Source organism: Lynx rufus, unplaced genomic scaffold (genome assembly GCF_022079265.1).
Source record: "Lynx rufus isolate CCGP_SWC_20201006 ecotype Redwood Valley unplaced genomic scaffold, mLynRuf1.p SCAF_7, whole genome shotgun sequence".
Lineage (NCBI taxonomy): Eukaryota > Metazoa > Chordata > Mammalia > Carnivora > Felidae > Lynx > Lynx rufus.
The window spans coordinates 62,230,779-62,246,265 of record NW_025814889.1 but is presented as its reverse complement, the minus strand read 5'-3'; the positions used below and the strand labels follow the sequence as shown (position 1 = coordinate 62,246,265).

Sequence of the window (15,487 nt, the reverse complement as noted above, 5' to 3'; positions counted from 1 at the left end):
TTCTGCCAAACATGTGGCCTGAGATGAGCACGAAAGATGATTATCCACAATCCCACAGACAGAAAAAGAGAGAGAGAGAGAGAGAGACAGTGAGAGAGAAAAAGAGAGAGAACCACCAGCTTAGTTGTGATCATGTGACATTTGGCATCATGTACTACTCGTATTGTAAGACGTCACTCACTTATCAAGATAAAATTTATTAGAAATATTTGCTTGTCTTGCGGAACACTTGCAGAACAAGTTACTTGCAAGCCAAGGTTTTACTGTAATATTCTTTGCATTGGTATAGATGTTAAGTAAAAAAAAAAAAAAAGCCTACTGAATGAAGATGTTACCTGAAATCAATTCTTTTTTTTTTAAGGTAGGCCTCTGAGTTAGTCATTATGCAATCTCCTGATCAGTGTACTTGGCAAGGAGTCCCATATTTCATATTGATTCCCACTACATACATGCACCTGGAAGGATTTCATGATAGCAATGATAACTCTAAGCACCAAGCTTCAAGAACCCTATCTTCTGGTTCTATATCCCATGGAAGAACTTGGATCAGTTGCTCACACATTTTGTACCTGAGCTGTGCTGGTTATTTATGAAGCACATAGGATGATCATGCTAAAAATCCTGATTCAATAAAAGTAAGATGGGGACAATAAAATGTATATTTTCATTATCCCTAAGTTAAGACTATCACCCTTAAACCATAAATATTTGGGGCACCTAGGTGGCTTAATTGGTTGAGCAACTGACTTCGCCTCAGGTCATGATCTTGCAGTTCATGAGTTCAAGCCCTGCATTGCACTCTGTGCTGCCTGAAGCCTCCTTCAGATTCTGTGTGTGTCTCTCTCTGCCCCTCCCCACTTGTGCTCTGTCTCTCTCTCTCTGTCAAAAATAAACATTAAAAAAATTGAAAAACATGAATATTTACAAAAAAGATTACATAAATAAAAAATAGATTTGCTTCATTATTGAAATAAAAATTGAAGGTGACACCTTACAGTAAGTCCATGCTCACAGGTAGCAGATTTCAACAACTAAAATTACCCTATCTCTTCAGGTTCTAGTTATGTCTATCTGAGTGCCCATCCTTTATCTAGTAGTTCAAATGTTTGAGTAACTCTCAAAAATGATTACCTTCAACACTATCTTCTGCTCCTCACATTGGCATGTAACTTTAGCTACACTAATTACGGACAATAAATAGCACTGTCAAGACTCCAATGGCAATAATGATTGAGGAGCTTCTAGGAAATCTATTCACAACTTATAGACAATGTTTGACTCTCCTCAAACTTCCTAGGTTGAAATCTACTCTCCAGTATGATGGTCTTTGGAGGTGGGACCTCTAGGAGGTGATCAAGTTGGGAGGGTGGAATCCTCACAAATGGGATTAATATCCATATACAAGAGATGCCAGAGAACTCCCTTGTGCCTTCCACTATGTGAAGTTACAATTAAAAGATGGGCATCTATAAACAATGGAACAGGATAGGGAGCCCAGGAATAACCCATGTTTATATGGTCAATTAATCTACAACAAAAGAGGTAAAAATATACAATGGGGAAAAGATCATCTCTTTGCTAAATGGTGTTGGGAAAACTGGATATGCGAAAGAATGAAACTGAACCATTTTCTTACACCATAGACAAAAATAACCTCAAAATGGAGTAAAGATCTAATATGAGACCTGAAACCATAAAACGTCTAGAAGAAAATGTAGGCATTAATATCTTGGATATCAGCCTTAGCAACATTTTTCTGGATAGATCTCTTCAGGATGGGAAAGAATAGCAAAAAATTAAACTATTAGAACTACACAAACCAAAAACCTTGGTGCATTGAAGGAAACCATTAAAAAAAAAGCAACCTACTGAATGGGAGAAGATATTCACAAATGATATATTTAATGAGAAGTTAAGATTCAAAATATAGAAAGAAATTATACGATTCAACACCAAAACAACAACAACAACAAGAACAAAAACCCAAGTAAACTCAAAAAACGGGTAGAGGACCCAAACAAATATTTTCCAAAGAAGATATATAGATCACCAACAGACATATGAAAAGATGGTCAACATCACTAATCATCAGGGAAATGCAAATGAAAACCACAAGAAATACCATCTCACACCATTCAGAATGTCTAGTATCAAACACACAAGAAATAAAAAGAACTTTTGCGCACAATTGATGCAAAAGTGCAGCCATTGCACTGGTGCAGCCACTGTGGAAAAATGTATGGCAGTTTCTCAAACAATTAAAAAGAGAAATACCATATGATCCAGCAATTCAACTACTGTTTACCCAAAGAAAATGAAAACACTAATTCAACCACAAAAAAAAAAAAAAAAAAACAACAATGAAATCTCGCCTTTTGTAACAATGTGGATGGACCTAGAGGATATCATGCCAAGTGAAATAAGTCAGACAGAGAAAGCCAAACTGTATGTGAAATCTAAAAAAGAAACAAACAAAAAAACAGAAAAAGACTCTTAAATACAGAGAACAACTGGTGGTTGCCAAAGGGGAGGAAGGTGGGGATGGGCAAAATAAAGGAAGGGGATTAAGAGGTACAAATTTCTAGTTACAAAATAAATAAGTCACAAGCATGAAAAGTACAGCATCAGGAATATAGCCAATAATATTGTAATAATGTTGCATGTGACAGATGGTAACTACATTTATTGTGGTAAACATTGTGTAATGTATAGACTTGTGGAATTACTATGTTGTACACCTGAAACTAATACGTTGTATTGTATGTCAACTATACTTCAATAATAAATTCTTTTTAATTTTTTTTAACATTTATTCATTTTCGAGAGACAGAGAGAGAGAGAGACATGGAGCTCAATTGGGGGTGGGAAGAGAGAGAGGGAGACAGAATCCAAAGCAGGCTCCAGGCTCTGAGCTGCCAGCACAGAGCCCAAAGTGGGGCTAGAACCCACAAACCATGAGATCATGACCTGAGCCGAAGTCAGTTGCTTAACCAACTGAGCCACACAGGTGCCCCTAAATTTTGTTTTTATAAAGAGAGAAAAAGGACTCCAGAGAATTCCCTTTCCCTTCCACCATGTGAGGTTACAGTGAAAAGATGGGCATCTATAAACAATGGAACAGGTTAGGGAGCCCAGACCATATTGATACGGTCAACTAATCTATGACAAAAGAGGCAAGAACATACAATGGGGGAAAGATTTGATTAATGGTGTTGGCAAAACTGGACAGCTACATGCAAAAGAATGAAACTGACCACTTTACTACACCATACACAAAAATAATCTCAAAATGGACTAAACACCTAAAGTGAGACCCAAAACCATAAAACTCCTAGAAGAAAACACAGGCAGTAATCTCTTGGATCACCTACGAACATTGGTGCAGCCACTCTGTAAAAGAGCATCTATGAACCCAGGAACTCTCCCAGACACCAAAACTGTTAGAAATAAATTTCTGTTTTTATAAACCACCCAGTCTATGGTACTTTGCTATAGCAGCCTCAGCTAACACTATCCCCTAAAATATAAAACAAATGAAAAACAAATCGATTAAAATTGTGCGATTAAAATCGTGGCCAGTGAGTTTAATAACCTAGAACCCAGGGGGTGTTGGCATTTCCTGTAAAGGGCTAGATGTATTAGGCTTTGCTGGTCACAACTACTCACTGGGTAGAACACTAAAGCTCCTAAGATAGTATGATGATAGATAGATGACACTGGCTATTTTCCAATAAAACTTTATTTATGGACACTGAAATTTGGTTTTCATATAATTTTCTCGTGCCACAGAACATTATTCTCGTGATTTTTTTTCCAACCACTTAAAAATATTAAAACCATTCTTAGTTCAAGGGATACACAAAAACAGGCAGGGGCCAGATTTGGCCCTCAGGCCATAGTTTGCCCACCCCTGGGCTAGAGGACCGAATGGATGAAGCCATGGTCAGAGTCCACAGCTGTGTGAACCTGTTTCTCCTGTTCTGTTCTTTTGGTTGCACTGTTCTTTGGTCATAAATTGCATTCCTGTCTCCAACCCACCACCATGCAAATGCACTGGGGAGAAGGAGAGAAGATATATGAGATTCATTGCAAAATCATTGCTCCTACAGACACCCTATGTATTCTCATTGTATTGTCCTGTAAAAGATACATTATCAACATCAAGTAAGGCCCAGACCTGCCATGGAACAAGAGAGGCCCTGTGAAGTCTTCCCCACTACCTATGTTTAAGGTTCCTCCTGTGTAAATCTAGACTTGACAGAACATACTTCAGGGAGGTCTGAAAGTAGAAATGAAATCATGAAAGTAGAAATTTAAATCAATCAATCAGTCAATAAATTAAAGCTTCTTTTTAATCAGACTGTAAAACTTGCTTATGAATATCTCTTTATCTCTTATCCATAGAGCAGAATGGTTTCATCATCAACTTACAGCCTGTTAACAGAGTCCATTCTAGTCTCCCACTTTCTTCCAGCTGAGGGGCATGAAAGGGATGAGAGAAGTTGATGGTGAATAGAGGGATGTAAATGTTAAAAGGTTTAATCTATTAATATAGGGCAGCATTTCCCAAAGCACATTATGCTAAATGCCGACTCTGTCAGATGTTCTAACAAAAAAGCATTTTGAGGTCAAATAAGTTTAGGAAATGTGACATAAAATATCCCTTCTTTCTTGATTCTTAATGCGCTAATTAGTAAATTAAAGGCTCTGAGGATTCCTGCAATAAGACAGGTTACCCAGGTTAAATCAAGTGTTTCTCAAATTTAAATGATCAGGGAAGCTTTTTTTTTTTCTTCACTTAACTGTTATTAATATCCCAAAACAGTAATGATCCACAGACTACATTTTGGGAAACACCAATATAAACAAGGGGGAAGAATGGAAAGGTTTTCAGAATTATGAATTATGTTTTAGAACCAATCACTTTGGTAAGGATTAGACTTTTCTCTCCTTATTTTTGTCATGGTAGGAAATGGCCCCATGTTCCATTCATGTGCTCAAACCAGCAAAACAGGAGCAATATTTGTTGCTGCAGTAACTTGTTAAGAAATGATAAAATGTGATGGCTTAAAAATAATCCCTACAGGGGCGCCTGGGTGGCGCAGTCGGTTAAGCGTCCGACTTCAGCCAGGTCACGATCTCGCGGTCCGTGAGTTCGAGCCCCGCGTCGGGCTCTGGGCTGATGGCTCAGAGCCTGGAGCCTGTTTCTGATTCTGTATCTCCCTCTCTCTCTGCCCCTCCCCCGTTCATGCTCTGTCTCTCTCTGTCCCAAAAATAAATAAACATTGAAAAAAAAAATTAAAAAAAAAAAATAATCCCTACAGTAGAAATGATAGTATAAAAACCAAAAGTATCTCCCTCCTCTCTCTCACTTCTACCCCAGTAGCTGGTATATTTCCCAGAGGTACTAAGCTAGGTTACCAGCTTTCACTTCATTTTTCAGTTCTTCTAGCAACTCTAAGTCATATGTACATGAGTCTACTGGTTTGGATTACAAACATCCAGCAGTATCTACTGAAATAATTCATTCTCCCACTTCTTTCTGCCTCACGCACCTCTTATATCCAATCTATCAGCAAGCTGTATCAATTCTACCTTCAGAATAGATCTCAAGTCTGCCCACTTTTCTCTACCTTCTCCGTCAGTGCTGTTTATGACACTCTGCCCTAACTGGTCTTCCTTCTTCCAATTCTTTTTCTTTCTTGTCCTTTGTCCATATTGTACCCATAAAGATCTCTTAAAATGTAAATTACATAGTCTCTGACTTCAAAGTCTTCATGGCTTCCCACCAACATAAAATTCAAAATCAATGTCAAGATCTGTGAGGTTTTCCATGATCAAGCTCTTGCCTACCTCACCATACTCCTGTCCAGCTTCACAGCAATTTCTCCCCAAACTCCAGCCATGCTTCCTTTCTGTTCCCTGAATACTTCCAGCCTTTTCCTCTCCTTGCAGCCTTCCCATTGCTACTTCCTCTGCCCAGATTGCTTTTCCTTCCTTTACTTTATTCCCAAGCCAATCCCTGCGCTTCTTTCAAGTATCAATTTAAGTCTTTCATCGTCTAACAGACCTTTCCAGAACACCAAGTCTGAGCCAGCCTGTTGTTTTTTTTTTTTTTAATAGCACCCTGTTCTTCTTCATACTACTTCCAACAATTTGTTATTATATGTTTCCTTTTTTAAATGTCTATAAGTTCTACAAGATGTCTGCTTTATTCAACACTAAATACAGAAAAATTGACCCTGTGTCTGGTCACAGAGGAGGCTTAATAATTATTTATTACATGAATGAAGCCAACCACTAGAAAGTTCCCTTACAGTTTTGTCTCCTGCCTTTTCCTTACATAAAACTTTAGCTCCATCCAGATTTTCATTTTGTGCACACCAATCAGCCAGAAGACTCCTTCGTTCACCTCTGTTTGGAGCAGAGCTTTAAGGAACATCTCATGTAACCTTCCTCTTAAGCTTCACTAATGCATTTTATTCTTGGGAACTCACTTCACTTACTATCTGCACCATTCATTTGGTGTCTACTCTTCTATTGCCTTGTAACAACTCATCTACTACTGTTAATTAACACCTTATATTGACATATTTTGTCTTGCCAATGATGTCGTGTCTATCGAGTATAGGACCTAGTACTTCATAAGCTAAAGTACACAGCATGTCTCTGCACAGAGTAGTTGTATGAAAGGAGTCTCCAACCACCCCATTTAGTGCCCCCATTTTAAGACTTTGATATGAGGATTTGACTCATTTCCTTTCACTGTTTTCTTCCTCAACACTTTGGTGTGTGTTGTCATCATACTGGGAATGAAAGCTGGGGTAAAGAGAAGATCTGAGATGAGGGAAGTAGTTAAGGGAGGAGAGTGAGGACAGAGAACTTGCCAAAAGTTTCTCAGTTTCTTCCCTAGTGTTAAAGGAGGTGAAGGACTGGGTGTACTTTACACTGCTAGGCTATGCCCTAGAGTATTTTAAAAATTACTTGCTCAAGATTTGAAAATGTGGATTTTTAGAACTTAAGTGTCAATCATTGACTCAGTTACACATTGTTCAATTTTTGGATGGATTAGACTCAAACATCATATTTAATTCAGGAAGTATCTTTGGAATCCAAGAAGTTATTCTGCACTTTTACTTGACAATTCCAATCTTGTCCAAATAATGGTTTTTAAGGAACATGTAAAATACTGAATACCTTAGCTACTTTTCATTTTTCCCCACTAAAATATAAGGGTTATTATAAAAGTTCTGCAACGTTTTTAATGTACTTAACCAACTTTCCTCAAGCTACTTCTGAAACAAGGAGTAGAAGTCAAGCCTTTGTTAGTATAAAATTGTTCAAGGGAAGCAGATGCTTTTACAATTATTACCTCTTTACCTAGTGTATCTTCAGAACTACTTTTTAAGAGGAAGAGTAGCAGATATTGCCTGCTATCTTTATTCAATCAGTAAGGAAACTGCGCATGAGGAAGAGGGGCTGAATGATACAGGTAGGTAGCAGCTAAAGTCCAAGTTTGTGTTGGAGAATTCACCTGAAACGTAGGATTACTATGACATAACTTATGCAGTAAATTCTAGAACAGGATTGTTATGCTGGGATCAGGGCTGGCCACAGAATTTGCAGGATATATAGTATAAAATGAAAATTTGGAGCTCCTTGTTTGAAAATTATTAAGAGAGCTGACAGTGACAGCAGAACTTTAAAACTAGTGCGGGGCCCTTCTGAGTTCAGAGCCCCGTGTGACTGAGCGGTTTGTTTCCATGAAGCTGGCCCTGCCCAAAGTCTGTGAACGGCTAACATCTGGTTGGGTATCAAGGAGGCTGTGAGCTCCTGAAACCATAGGCAGAATTCCGTGTTAATGTGCATATGTTTGTGCTTCATACCCCATAGCTTTTTATCAGGTTCTCAAAGTGCTCTGTTAACAAAAGCATTAAGAATGCCTCTTCAGGAGTAAAAAAAAAAAAAAAAAAAAAATGTTCTCACAGAGCCCAGAGTGTCAGGGAACACCATGCTCCTGGTCACTGTTCATGATCCTTCTGGAGACTGTGCTTGTGAATGAGTGAGTTTTCATGGCTGCACTGGAGTTAAGAGAAAAACAAAGAATTCTTAAGGCTGCCCAGATGTTGCCAGACATACACTCAAAATACATCTTCAGATGACAGGAAAGCAAATGGTGAGATGTTCAAGACGACCATATTCTTCATAAACCCCAACAAGATACACAAACCTGAGCTATCTCATTGATTTTTCACCCGTTTAAAGAAAGCTTCTCCCTCTTCTGTAATTAGATGTCATGTCCCTCCTTTAAATAAAGGAGAAATGCTTCATGGTAAGATTTACCAACTTATGGTGATTTATATTACCTATATTTTATGGATAATTACAACCCAATGTTAGAAACTGGGGTAAGGTAGGAATTTGTTAATAAGGCAGGTGCAGGAAATGCCCTCAGAAACAAAAAAGAGTCCTATAAAGACCAGCGTCCTGCAAAAACACTACAGATGAAATATTTCAACACCTGAGTCTGGCTGGTAAAACCCCACGGCCATCTACCGGAAGTCTCATGCACAAAGATCCCTAAATGTGGGTTTTGCTGAAAAACCTGCTCTTGCAATTCGAGTGGCTGACTTAAAATTTTATTTAGTCCCTGTGCCGTTTCAGACTAAACGTGCTCCTTAGCCAAATAATATAAATGGAGGTAGAGAGATGAATAATTGAAACCACAGGGTAATTCTCAAATTTCTTTTCCCACAGTGTCAAACTTCTCTTGATGCAGCATCCACAAGAAGAAAAGTACGAGTAACTTAAGTTTCCTGGTCAGTCAGCTGTCCCCACTCTGCCTTTGCTCACGGTACAATGGGGCACGCCACATGGTTCAACCAGCCGCTAAAGCCCTCTCATATCCTTGGAGGACCTGGTAGCTCACACGAGGTATCTCATCCATCAAAGAGTAACTGTTCATAATCCTACCCAACCCAAAAGGTGAAAGAGTAGGAAGCTGGTAGATAGATGGGATGCTTTCCTACGGTTTCTAGGACTAAGCTGGTTAATCCTTTTAATTGAATGTAATTGCCCCGGGGGTTCTCTTCCTCGCCAGGGATGTGAGTAGCCTTCCCAGCCTTCCCGCAAGCCATCTACTCCGGTTGGAGTCTCCTGGTACCTGCTCTGCTCCCCTGCTCTTTCCAAGACGCGCAGGCCACAGGGAGAGGAGGCAAACTTCCAACAGCGGCAGACCCCACCCTAGACGCCCCTGAGCACTTCGGCCTCGGGCTCCCGGCCTCGGCGAGGCGGGAGTGGGAGTGAGAGTGAGAGTGGGAGTGGGAGTGGGAGTGGGAGGGTCCGGACGCGCGGCCAGGGATGGGGCTCAGGGCGAGCGAGCACGCGCTGCAGGGTCGGGAAGCGCGCCGGCTGTCTGCGGCGCCCGAAGGACCGCGGGCAGGGAGCAGTTCCACACGTGGCCTGGAGTCACCGCGCTCTCTTCAGGAATAGCCCCAGGGGCCAAGGAGGCCGCCGCCAGACCGGGCCAGGCGCCTCTCTCCCTCCATCCTGGCTGCCGGGCGCGGCTCCCAGGTTAACCCTCTCGGGCCCTGCCTGGCCCGCCGCCGCTGCCACCCTCTGCGCGCTCCACCTCGGCGGGCAGTAAGCGCCGGCTGACGGCGGGGGGTGGCGGTTGCCAGGGGGCAGAGCCTCCCAAACCTCTTCCTCTGTCCTCTGGGCCGCACGCCCACCCTCCCTCGGGGCCCTTAGGGATCCGCCCCCCCCCCCCGACCCCTGCGCCCGCGCCTGCCCCCGGGGCTGCCCCCAGCCTGGCGTGGCCTCCGCGGCGTGGGCTCGGCGAGAGCTGGGCTGCGACCCCGGCGTACCTGCTCCTCCGACGCGGTGGGGTTCAACTAGTGGTCCTGTAAATCCCAGTCCTTCCCCGAGGCCCCGGCAGGTACTCCCGCCGCAGGGAGAGCGCTCTCCTCGTTGGGCTCCCAAACGTGACACTCTGTATATCCGGCTCGGAGACTGGGTGTGGGGCGGGAGGAAACCACCCTCCCTCCGACCTTCCCGGTTGCAGCCGCGGCCTCCGCGTGGGGCGCGGTAGCGGCGGCAGCCGGAGCCCGGGGCGGGAGGAGGGCGCGCGGCTGGCGAGGGCCTTTACAGGCCTCCGGGAGACGGCATCGTGCGCGCAGGCCCGCCCCGCGGCTTCCATTCATTCAGCACCCAGCACAGCCGCTCGCTATTACTCCCGGGCTTTTTTTTTTTTTCTCCATTTTTTTTTTTTCTTTAATCTGTGGGTGAGGGTAAAGGGAGCTAGAAAGGCGCCCCTCTCTGGTCTGCAAAAGAAGAGCTCCCACACCTTGAGAAAGAAAGAGGAGGTGGGAAGGAGGGGGGAAAAGAGAGACCCAGAAAGTCTAAGGTTCTGGTCTGAACGCTTGGAGGACACACCTTTCCCCATCCGCCCTAGTAGAAAAAGACAGGCTCAAATCCGAGTTCACTGAGGTTCTGGGTACCACACACTCCGTGGGAGGGATGTTCTTGTATCTGCTCCAGACTCTGCGGAGGCGCCCTGCAATGACTGACCAGCGCAGTGTCCTAAAAATCCAGGAGGGGTGGAGGCACGCTTTACTCATACCCAGGGTTTGGAGGGCAGACATCAGGCTCTGCCTGCGTAGGGTGCGAGTGGGAGTGGGCAGGTGGAGAAGAGACTAGAAAGGACCCGAGATGCAGGCTGCGGGAACAGCTGCGCGCCAGCTTTGCTCAGCAGCGCTTCAACAGATTAAAGGAGAGAGAGAGAGAGAGAGAGAGAGAGAGAGAGAGAGAGAGAGAGAGAGACGTTTTGCTTCTTAGCCTGGTAGCTTTTTGCAGATACGGTTTGGTCATTGTTAACAGTTAAACGGAAAAACTGGATCCGTTGTCAGGGAAGACTTGTAGAGGGATGGACAGGCAGGGGAGTCAGCCGTCCTCAGCGAGGAAGTGCTGAACGCAGGCCAACGCCCAACCTACTTCCTCGAACAAGGTGGAAGGTAACTTCCCAAATAAATATGGTGTGTTAAGAGGAGCCAAAAAGGAATATTGCCCCGGAAGCTGTCTTCACATATCCTCATTCCAACAGTCGGCATACAAATAAAGAAATAAAATTTAATTCATGAAGGTTGGAATTAATGAAATGAGTGATTTCTTGCATTAAAAAGAATTCACTTCCCATCTTGAATCCTCTTCCACTGGGCTCTCTTTGATTAAATATGGCAAGCAAAGTGTGTAGCCTAAAGACACTCTGACTAATTTCCTCTGGTGACTGCCTGCAAGTAAGAGAAAAAGAAAAAGTTAGGACCAAGTAAATACACTGTTACCCCTTCCCCCACTGTAGAATACATCTGAATGTGTTCTAAAAACCTGTATGACAGTACTTGAAATGATACTGTCAAATGATGGTGAGAATATGTTGAAATCCCTTATCACACAGCAGATAGAAGGTAAATTGTTACAACTTTTTGGAAAGCAATTTTGCAATACATTCCCAAAGCATAAAATGTTTCGTCACTCAAAATGTTCTTATTGTTCTGAACCTTGTGATAAAGGAGTCCCATTTCTTAGAATATGTCCCAAGGAAATTGTGGTAGACTCTGGGTCTAAAGTTCTCTCTTGTCTAGCAAGAGAGCGGCACAGAGGATGAGAAACGAGAAATGGTTAATGTCCCGGACAAGACAAGAGCCCGGAACAAGGGGCCTTGCCCCATTTTTATTAGGATAAGAAGGCTTACAAACATGGTGATGGACGTGATGGACGTGCACAAAGAAACAATGAATCTGTGAACGTTCACTTGGGGATGCGAGGGAAAGGGGGGTCTTGAAGATATTTGGGGTTAGGGCTTTGGGTTAATTACAAAACAAAATCTGGGTGCCAGGCAGTTGGGAGGAAGGTTGTTTACAGCGAACATGAGGCAGCACCTCTGTTTATCTTAGCTAGCCTAGGGGGATGAGGCAGATAGGGGAAATAGCCTTAGAGTTGACAAGGCACCTTTTCTTGTGTTAACCATCTCTACTCTGGGCTGCTTCACCTGCTGCACAGAGGTCCATAGTCCAATTCACCAATTTACCTAACCTGGCCCTATCCTCCTATGAAAGCAGCTTTTCTGCCATAGTACTAAATTGGGAGTGCTTCCACCCTGAACATCTAATCTTGTTTATTTCATATACCTATGTATTAGGCACCCTTGTGCCCATTCCTATTTTAGGCCTTTGCCCCTTCCTTTCTATTCTGGGGGCTCTGCGCCCCCTCTCTATTTTGGGGTGCATTTGCACCTCCCTATTCTTGGGGTGCAAATCTGGTTTGCCCAAACCCAGGCATGAGCATTTTATGGCTTTGTATTTCTTTATGCCTTGTTAACCCATTGGTGTAAGCCCGGGGCATTCCTAAGCTTATCCCCTACAGGAAATACCCACAAAAAAGGGAAATGCCATATGGACAAAGTTACAGGTTTATTACAGCATTATTCATAAAGTAGAAAATAAACAGACTTTCAGTGAAATGTTGGCAAATAAAATGCAACATTATTATAGATTACAAAATTATAATTTGATTATCACCATTTCAAATGACATTTATGTGTACATGATGTATTCGTCCACCGGCTGCCATATTGAAGTCCACAGACTGAGCGGCTAAAATAACAGAAATGTATTGTCTCACAGTTCTAGAAGCTGGAAGTCCAAGAACCAGTGTCTGCAGGGCTCTTCCTGTGAGGGCTGTGAGATAATATTTCAGACCTCCCACCTAGCTTCTGGTGGTTCAGTGGTAGGTTTTGGCTTTTCTTGGCTTGTGGAAATATAATCTTTGCCTTCATGTTCACATGGTGTTCTCCCTGATGTCCAAATTTCCCCTTTTTATAAGGACACTAATAATATTGAATCAGGACTCATCCTAATGACTTCATCTAAACTTAATTGATTACATCTGCAACAACCTATTTCCAAATAAAGTCACATTCTGAGGTACTTAGGGTTAGGACTCCAACATATGATTGGGGGAGGTGGCTGGAAAAGGGCAGATTCAGCCCATAACAGATAATAACAAAAACAGACAATGTAGTAGGTTGGTAGGTTAAATAGTGACTCCCAAAAGATATGTCATGGTGCAAATCCCAGGGTCCCATAAATGTTACCTTATTTGAATGAAAGGGTCTCTGTAAATGTAATGCTAAAGATCTTGAGAGTAAATCATCCTGGGTTATCCAGGTGGGCCCTAAATCCCATAGCAAGTGCCTTGATAAGAGAAAGACAAAGGAAGATTTCCAACCTGGAAATCTGTTGGAAAAAGAGATATAAAGAAAAGGCAGAGATTGGAGTGATGAGGCAAAACAAACAAACAAAAATGAAGACCAAGGAAAGGAAGGAATGCTGACAGTCACCGGAAGCTGGAAGACAAAAGGTAGGATTTCCCCCTAGAGCATCTGCAGGGAGCATGACCCACACCTTGATTTCAGACTTCTAGCTCCAGAACCGTGAAAAGAAATCAGCTCTTGTGGTTTAAGCCACCCAGTAAGTTATTACAGTAGCCCTAGGAAACGAATATAAGAATGTGTTTGTGGTAGAATGCTACATATTTGCTTTTTTGTTTTTTCTTAAAAGAGAGATACATGCATCAAGACCTTTTCAAGTGGGGCATCCTGGTGGCTCAGTCGGTTAACTGGCTGGCTTTTGATTTTGGCTCAGGTCATGATCTCATGGTCATGGGATTGAGCCCTGTGTCAAGCTCTGTGCTGAGCCTAGATCCTGCTTAAGAGTCTCTCCCTTTCTCTCTACCCCTCCCCCACTCGTGTGCCCTCTTTCTCTCAAAAAAGATAAAATTAAATTAAAAAATAAAATTATAAAAAAAGACCTTTCAAGTGGGTATTTTAATAGAGTTATCTTAAAATTCTCATTCACTTTTGAAGGAATAGGCAGGGGACATGCTAATGACTTCATCATCTTGTGAAGTAAACCCTCCAGTAGTCTCAAGTGCAGCTAAAACTACAAAGTGTTCTGATTTGGTGAAATGTGTTTTTTGTTCTGGACCCTCACACATGGTGCACGTACAACTCCTGCTAATACAAATTCAGCTCCACGCCAGTTTGATTAGAAGCCAGTCTTCAGTGTTTTATCTCAAAACCACTGTTGCTGATGGTCAATGTTGAGACATAGGCTATTACAAGACTGACCTCTACTTTCAAAGCCTTTTCTCCCTCACCATTGCTCAGTGACTTGCCATTTTATTCAACCCCATAAAACCAATGTTTCTTTGTAAATCTTCCTGGAAGTTTCTGTTTATAATGCCAAATACTTACAAAATCTGCCAAACCAAAAATAATATGTCAGATCATTCTAATGACACTGTAAAGTGGGAGGTTGAGAATAAACAAGTGTTCCAAAAGAATGCTATCTCTTTAAACACATGCTGTTTCTGTTGACTAATAGTATTAAGGATGCAGACATTTGATTTTTATCTACAGTAGAATCATAAAAATACAGTGTTCTGGAACTAGAAAGCTAGTCCTTTGGGCCCACTATCTTACTTTGGAGTGGAAGCCTAGACTTTATGTCTTGTCTATGGTCGCTGTGTTAGTTTTCCATTGCTGCATGGCCAATCACCAGAAACATAGTGCTTTAAAACAATACCCATTTATTATCTCAAAATTTTGTAGGTCAGTCATCCAGACATGAAGTAACTGGGTTCTTTGCTCAGGGTTTCACAATGCTGAAAGCCCAACGTCAGCCTGGACTCTGATATACTTTGTGACTGGGGTCCTCTTCCAAGCTCCTCACTGGTTGTTGACAGGGCTTAGCTCCTTGCAGCTATAGGTCTGAGGGCCCTGTTGTTGTTGTTGTTTTTAATGTTTATTTATTTATTTTTGAGAGACATAAAGAGAGAGACATAGAGAGAGAGGGAGAGAGAATCCAGGCAGGCTTTGTGCTTTCAGCATGGAGCTGGATGTGGGGCTTGATCTAATGAACCCTGGGATCCTGACCTGAGCAGAAATCAAGAGCCAGTCACTTAGCCAACTACACCACCCAGGCACCTCTGTTGGCCAGGGTTTGCTTCCAGCTCTTAGAAGCTGTCTTCTGGTCCTAACCATGTACACTCTCACAGCATTTTTGTTTGCTTATGTTTTTAAACGCTTATTTGTTTACTTTGAGAGAGAGAGAGAGAGACAGAGAGAGAGAGCAGGGGAAGGGCAGAGAGAATGGGAGAGAGTCCCAAGCAGGCTCCATGCTCCATGCTCCAGGCTTCATATCAGTACAGAGCCCAAAGCAGGGCTTGAACTCATGAACCACCAGATCATGACCTGAGCCAAAATTAAGAGTCTGACACTTAGCCAACTAAGCTGCCCGGGCGTCCTTTGTTTGCTTCTTTAAAACCAGAAGAAGAAAATATTTCTCTCTTTAAATCTCTAACTTTCCAATCTTCACATAACTTAACAGCTGAAATTATGTGAGGGCCACTTAGGATGGCCTCCCTTTTG

The 15,487-nt window shown here is 42.5% G+C and overlaps 1 protein-coding gene across 2 annotated transcripts in view; it reads right to left on the bottom strand.

The window, feature by feature from the left end:
• Positions 1–9,986, bottom strand: part of FAR2 (fatty acyl-CoA reductase 2) — a 151,348-nt gene extending 141,362 nt beyond the window's left edge. Inside the window, exon 1 of one of the 2 annotated variants that reach the window (XM_047065341.1) lies at positions 9,867–9,986. The gene's annotated coding sequence lies outside the window, so the exon portion shown is untranslated. Of the gene's footprint in view, positions 1–7,986; positions 8,164–9,866 lie in introns of those variants that run through there. The other variant, XM_047065342.1, reaches the window with a different exon arrangement.
• Between the last annotated feature and the right edge of the window lie 5,501 nt (positions 9,987–15,487).